The following is a 7500-nucleotide window of genomic DNA, read 5'->3' as shown; positions in this document are numbered from 1 at the left end:
CACACACACACACACACACACACACACAAGCCAGGAGGCACACCCACAAGCACACACAGACACACATGCACAACAGGAACACACACAGAGACATACACTATATAAACACACACACACACACACACACAAACACACATGCACGCATATACTTACAAACATATCACCGTAATATACAACTCTGTCTATCTCACCCCTATGCCTATATGCACACAGTCGTTTCAGAAGACCCCGAGCACAGAGTTTTATGTACACATAAATCACAGGCACTACCATGCACACACATAAACACAGACACACACACACACACACACACACACACACACACACACACATGCAAGCACACACAAAAATGGGCACATGCATACACTGTGGTATGGCCTCGACCTCGTCTTGGCAAGGCCGATTCAGAAGAGGACTCCCCCACCCCACCTTGACACACCCCCCACCCATCTCGAATAAGACCTGAGATCTATTAGACCGGTCTATTTTGGACCAATCCCGTCCACAACCCATCCTCCATTCGAATTCAGATCACCTGACCAAGACATCACACAACCTTGCTGAGCAGAACAGAACACCATTTGCATGGTCCAGTCAATCATCAAAGACAAAACGATTCTACAATATGTGGCTGCAGTGCTGATAACAGGCTAAACTCAAATTTATTGTGACTGGGAACAGATGATGTTAACAATCACACCATAAACAAAGGTCTGAGCAGAGAGCCCTTCTGTTTGGGGAGGTATGTCTTATTAATTCAGTTTGGGTTGGTGTTTCTTTTGAGCATGTCTTCAGTGATCAGTTAATCTGGGGTGTATAGATGCTAGTGGAGCATTAAAAAAGAAGTAGCCAGTGTGGCATGCATGAGCACACTTACAATGTGAACCCACATGTCCACTGTCCCACACACTAGGGTCCACATCACATGCAAAAATGTGCAAAGCATGTTCTCTCTGATATTAGAACAGGGTCAGCTGGGAATTCTTTTTAAAAGTCCTCACATTTTTTACAACACGCACACACACACACACATACACAAACACCTAGACACACACACACACACACACACACATAAAAACAGAGAGAGAGAGACACATACACACACACAGGTTTGTCAGTGGGCTGGCAAACAATGACCCGAATCAAATGACAGATGACATGTAAGAGGGGAAGATGCCCTAATGCCCATCTGTTAGGATGCCACTAAGACAGCCACTCAACAATTCACACACCCCCCTCCCCCAGCATACACACACACACACACATACGGTTTACTCATGTCACGACACCGACTAGCACTTGCTCAGTCCATACATTGAGTCTTGTGTGGTGTAGGGACACACGGGGTTAGGCAGATGGCTGTCCCAGCCCAGTTGGCGTCAGTGACAGCCATGCATAGCCACACTTCAGAGTGAGCCTTATGAAAGGCAGAGCATCAGATCACATTGTTGAATTAAACGCTATATTAGAGTTGGCTTCTGCAATCGTGCAGGTCAGGTAAGGTTCCTGAAGAGGCTGAATCATTATTGTTATTTCCTTCAAAATCCATTTACTTCTTTGAGTTCTTGCATTCTAAACTCCCTCTCTCTCTCTCTCTCTCTCTCTCTCTCCCCTCTTTTTCTTCTTTCCTCTACATCTCTCTCTTTCTCTCTCTTTTTCTGATGGGGCTCTACACTAATAACATAATGGCAGGTGGAATGTCACACTGCTGTGTAATGCAGCTAAGTCTTAGCTGACGTTTTAATGCTTCCTAATTGAAGACCACTTTGGTACAGCAAAGTACATGGGAGAGGCAAACAGAAGAGATTTTGCAAAAAAAATAAATAGAAGGGAAATAAATAAATAATCTGCCGAACTAATAACTAGCCCAGTCCTAATGCAAGCTTTCTGCATGCTAGAAAACGAGAGTGAAAGAGAAAGTGTGTGTGTGTGTGGGGGGGGGGGGGGGCAGATAGAGAGAGAGAGAGAGAGAGAGAGAGAGAGAGAGAGAGAGAGAGAGAGGAACGAATGGCGTTAATTGAGTTTGCCTCAAAAAGATGTTTTAAGCTCATCATTTCATTTTACAGCCTTTTTGTGTCACATTGTGGCAGCTAGGAAAAAAAAAAGAAAAAAAGAAGCTACAGCCGCTTCCCACATCCATTTCCAGGTTAATGGTCAAGTTTTCAGCTTTTAAATGCGGTGAAACCTCGCTGAAAGGATTTGGGTTAATTAATTGCGGAACAGTTCTTTCCCTGCCTGTTTATGGATGTGTGTGTATGTGTATGTGTGTGTATGTGTGTGTAAGTGTGTGCGTGTGTGTGTGTGTGTGTGTGTGTGTGTGTGTGTGTGTGTGTGTGTATGCGTGTGTGTGTGTCTTGAGGTAGCAAAAACAAGGGCTGATTTTGTGTGAGACACAGCAGCGTGCACATGGAATCACATTATAAATGACACTGTTGACACTGGGGCTGAATTCATACTGGATGGCGCCACATGTTTGCTCAAATGTACGCATACATTTGTCTGTCTTTCTGACGTCCATGTTTATGACTGTCTGCCTTTCTATCCACATGCAGACATGTCAGTCTGTCTGTCTTTTTTTTTTTTTTAAGTATATGTTTTTGGCCTTTTTATGCCTTTAGTCAGGGCCGGAGTGGGGCCACTTTTCAGCCCGGGAGTTTCAGGCCCAAGACCGGCCCACTTTTTTAGTGGTGGTGGAAAATAATAAATAAGGCAACATTTCAGCTCTTACTATCATGTAGTTTTTATTATAGGCTAATATTCCACTATTCCACAAGGATAGGTTGACAAGTTAACAAAAACAGGAAGGAAGAAATAAAGCATTTGAAATGTATCCCACAATTCCACTAAGAGGCATATTGAACTACTGTATTGTTTACATGTTTTTTTCTGCATGGGTCAGCTATCATGTTTTTGTTTGGTGATTTGCTCCTTTACTACATCCACTTCTGAGCAAACAAGCCATATAGGTTGATCATGTAGCCTACTGCTGTCATAGCCTAGAGTTCTGACTGTCTGTTGAGACCCCTGTTCTTTCTTCCATAAAATAACTTTAATTCATATGGTTAACTCCTAAAAAACTATTATCGTTTTTACTTGTCCCTATAGTCATAGTTAATTTCGGGCTCATCATTTTCAGCGGGGGACTGGCTGATCTGCTGCTCAGGCTACTTTTGTTTTTAGGCCTATAGGCTACTGCATACACAGATCAAGCTTGAGTTTTGTTATCAATATTTGCATAATATTTGCAAAGTCTATGAATAGCCATATTGGATGATACCAAAATGCTAATATTTTAATTAATTTAATATGTTACTTGCGAATAGGTTGACAACGCTATAATGTCCAGTAGGTTATTAGCCCAATTACGCCGTTATAATCATGGCTATCTCTCTTTACCAGTTGCCACTTATGTCTGTCCTCTTAAAAAAAAATTGGAATCATGGCACATTTGGCATTTCCCTCCAATACTTTTCGTCTTTTTTACCTGGCCTTTTCAGTCCCTCATGGCATCTTTCTACTCTCCATCCTCCCTGACGCTTATATCACTACGGTAGGGCCGGCCCGGCTGAGAAAACTTTTTTTAACTCTTCTTGGGAGGGGAGAACAACCCACGCAGAGGCTGTGGTGTTAGGCATAGAATGCGAACGTGTGTAGCCAACTTTAAGAGAAGATAGATTAACGTGACAAATGCCAATATTTTTCCCTCGACTGGCCCAAAAGTGAAGCGGCCCACCGGGAATTCTCCCGATTACCCACTCTAGGCCTGCCTTTAATGATAGTGATAGTGGAGAGTGACAGGAAGCGAATGGGAGAGAGAGCAGGGGTGGGATCCGGAAAGGACCACGGGGCGGGAATCGAACCCGGGTCGCCGGCGTATGGTGCAGGTGCCCCAGCCAGTTGCACCACGGCTGGGGCCCGTTTGTCTGTCTGTCTGTCTGTCTGACTTCCTCCGCTCATGTTGCAAAACGCACACACACATACACACACATACACATACACACACACACACACACACACACACACACACACAGACACACTGCCTCCACCTCAGGCTGCGCATCATGTCTGGGCATTACCGTTCTGTAATGTGTTCTGCTCTGAAGATGCACATGTGGCCCAGGAGGACCCCTGCCTGCGGTTCACCAGAGGAACTGAAGCGGGAGAGCACAGAACAGTTCCATCGGTACATCAACACAGCATTAGCACCCTGTCCTGCAGGTCACCCCCCCCCCCACCGTCTCTGTCATTGGCTAATAACACCTCTTTTATCTTCCCCCACCACTCCCCTCCAGGGGCTCAACTTAGGCACCTGCATACCTGAAATATATCAGGGGATAATGGCAAAGCCGATATCAATCTCTCTTTTGGAAGCTCTCAGCATTGCAAAGCAAGACATGGCAAGTTTTACAAATAAGCCAGCGGGCCGCTCACGCTCTTAGATAAATGTTGTCCTTAAATAGCTCCCTGTGCCGTCTTCACTCCCCTCAGAACATTTCCCCGAGTGTCGATAGAAGCCCGCTGTCACCAGATACGTCGTTTAATTACATTTAAATTGCCTGCTAATTGATCAATTTCCTCTCTGAAATATGGGTAGGAAAAGTCTTCAGTAAACTACAGAGTGTGCTCAAAGAAAGACAAACAGTTCCCTGTGGATCAGCCATAGCAACAAATCAAATGTTTCCACTTTGTCCTACTCATGGCTGGGAGTCTATATATACTAATACCAACACATAAAACATATTGTTTTGACTTTGCATGTTAAAAACAGGCTGCAATTAAAGTGAAAGTCAGCCTCTGTGCTCTCCATCTGTTTTTCTTTTTCATTTAGCTGGGGTGTGATATTGCCTCCACAGATGTGCACATATCGCACCCACATAAATGTATAAAAACGTGCAATGCAAGTGTCTAGCCGTGGGGAAGAAGTGTGTGTGTGTGTGTGTGTGTGTGTGTGTGTGTGCAGTGGGGGAGAAGTGTGATCTCCAGTCATGGCCGGTTGACACATCCGAGTCATAGCCGCTGCACCTGTCTGAAGCTCAGCTAGTGCCAGAACTCTTCACACATCAAAGGCCAACACACACACACACAGCTAACTACCACACACTCCTCTCTCTCTCTCTTTCTCCATCCTTCCTCTCTCTATGTCTCATCTCTCTGTGATTCCTTCTCTGTCTATACATCTCTTTGTATAAGGTATTTGTCTCTCAGTAATCTCTCTTTTTCACAAATGTTCTGCCTCCCCTTTTCTCCCTCTCTCTCTCACAAACACACACTCACTTACACTCCAGGTTATGCACCACCTATTCATATTTAATAGGGTTGCTCTTAAATTACTGATTTTTATGTCCCGGCGTCCCACTTCTTTGCCAAACATCTGCTTTTTTTCATTCAGCTTTAATTACAGATTTCCTTTCGCTCTACCTGCCCCTGTTGTGTCATCATTTCATTCCTCCATCCATCACCATTCATCTGTCCATCCATCTCCGTCTCCATCCTGACCGGACAGATCAGGGCCTGTGTTTCTGCTAACAGGAGTCCTTGGCTCTCTCCCTCTCCTGTGCACGCTAACTCTGCCCATAAAAACGGGTGCGTCCACCATGACGGATGGCGTGCCCCAAGCTGGCATGACGAGACAACGTGACGTGACGCGGTGCCACGCGAGACGTCTGGAGTGGCACACGACTCTCACCAGCTGTCAGCGTGGGGACGGTCCGTGCCAACTGTCCGTCCCGGCTGGCAGCTTGCTGTGATGTGCCAGTTGAGAGAAAAACCTGCGTGGGCCAGCCAGTCGCGTCACGTGGCCGACCAGCCTCCTGCCCCGGGGTCCTTCAGATGCCCAGCGCCACATGCCAGTGCCAGGGCCAGCGCTCAGATGGGCTAATTGAGGCATTAAGTGAAACGAGGGGGAAGAAGAGAGAGAGAGGAATCTTCCTGCTTTCCCCTTAATTACTCTGACTCCAAGACAGATTGTGTGCTCGGATGCTAAGTGACATCTGACAGTAGTCTTTCCATGTTTTTCGCTCACACATGCACACACACGCAAATGCGCGTGCATACACACACACACACACACACACACACACACACACACACACACAATCAAATACACACACGCGCACACACACACACACACACACACACACACACACGCACACACACACTCAATCACACACACACACACACACACACACACACACACACACACACACACACACACACACACAATCACATACAGTACACACACACACACACATACACACACACACACACAAACACATACAGTACACACACACACACACACACACACTAAATAACATACACACACACACACACACAAACATACACATACACACACACAAACACACAAACACACACACATACACACACCACTGCTTCCAGCATACATGAGCTCTAAGTGGAATATCATTATTAGTGTTACTGTTATAAATAACTACAGCAATCACTTGACTACTTTCCTTCATCTCAGTTGTGTCTTTCATGATCATCATGAAATCAAAATGCATGTAAAATAGACTACTGGCAAACATATCCTGACACTCAAGAACAAGGTATTGAGGCGAGCATGGTGTATCCATTTAAAACTTCAGTCAGGATTAAAAAAAGATGACATTAATAATTTCATTAGCTCCCCGGTGTCATAAGGATGAAATATTCAGCTCATTTTCATGAAGGCGATGGATTCTCCTTCAACATGCAGAGAGAGAGAGAGACAGAGAGAGAGAGAGAGAGAGAAAGAGAGAGAAGGAGAAAGCAGGAGGAGTAGTGAGAGAGGGGGAAGGAAGAGAGAGATTGGAGATACAGCTTGAGAGAGATGGGAGGAGAGCGAGAGACAGAGAAAGAGAGAGAGAGAAAGAGAAAGCATGCATGATGGGAGAGAGAGATGATAGAGAGAGAGAGAGTGATGGATGGATAGAGAGAGAAAGAGAGAGAAAAAAAAAGAACGGAGCCTGTTGTGCTCGGGTGGGCTGGCTGCCGCGGTCTCCGGTCTCTGGCAGGCAGGAGTTGGGGAAAGGTTGTGTGGAGGTTCACCCCAGCTCCTCACGCTGTGGCCCCAATCAAAGAGAATCCAACACCATGATTCAGACGCTTTCTCAGATTCCTGAGGTGTGTGGCATATCAATGTTTAATGGCCTCACCACAGCCTCTTCCCTGGCCCACCGACCCCGCAGAACAGACAGAGGCAGAGAGACAGAGAGAGGGGGGGAGAGAGAAATAGAAAGAAAGTGAACGAATGAAGAGAGGAGAAAAAAATGTGCAAGAGAAGATAAAGAAACACACATACACACACACACACAGGTGCACACAGATAAACAGAGAGGGGAACAAAGAGAGACATAAACATGAAAGCAGGCAGATGAAAGCAGGCAGTCTGAGAGACTGGCTCTGGCTGACTCTCTCTGGCTCTGGCTCTGTCTCTCTCTCTCTCACACACACACACACAGCAGTGTGTGTGTGTGTGTTCATACGTTTGTATTTGTGTGT

This window comes from Alosa alosa, chromosome 13 (assembly GCF_017589495.1).
Source record: "Alosa alosa isolate M-15738 ecotype Scorff River chromosome 13, AALO_Geno_1.1, whole genome shotgun sequence".
In the NCBI taxonomy this organism is placed as follows: Eukaryota; Metazoa; Chordata; class Actinopteri; order Clupeiformes; family Clupeidae; genus Alosa; species Alosa alosa.
Note: the sequence above shows the minus strand (reverse complement) of the source record.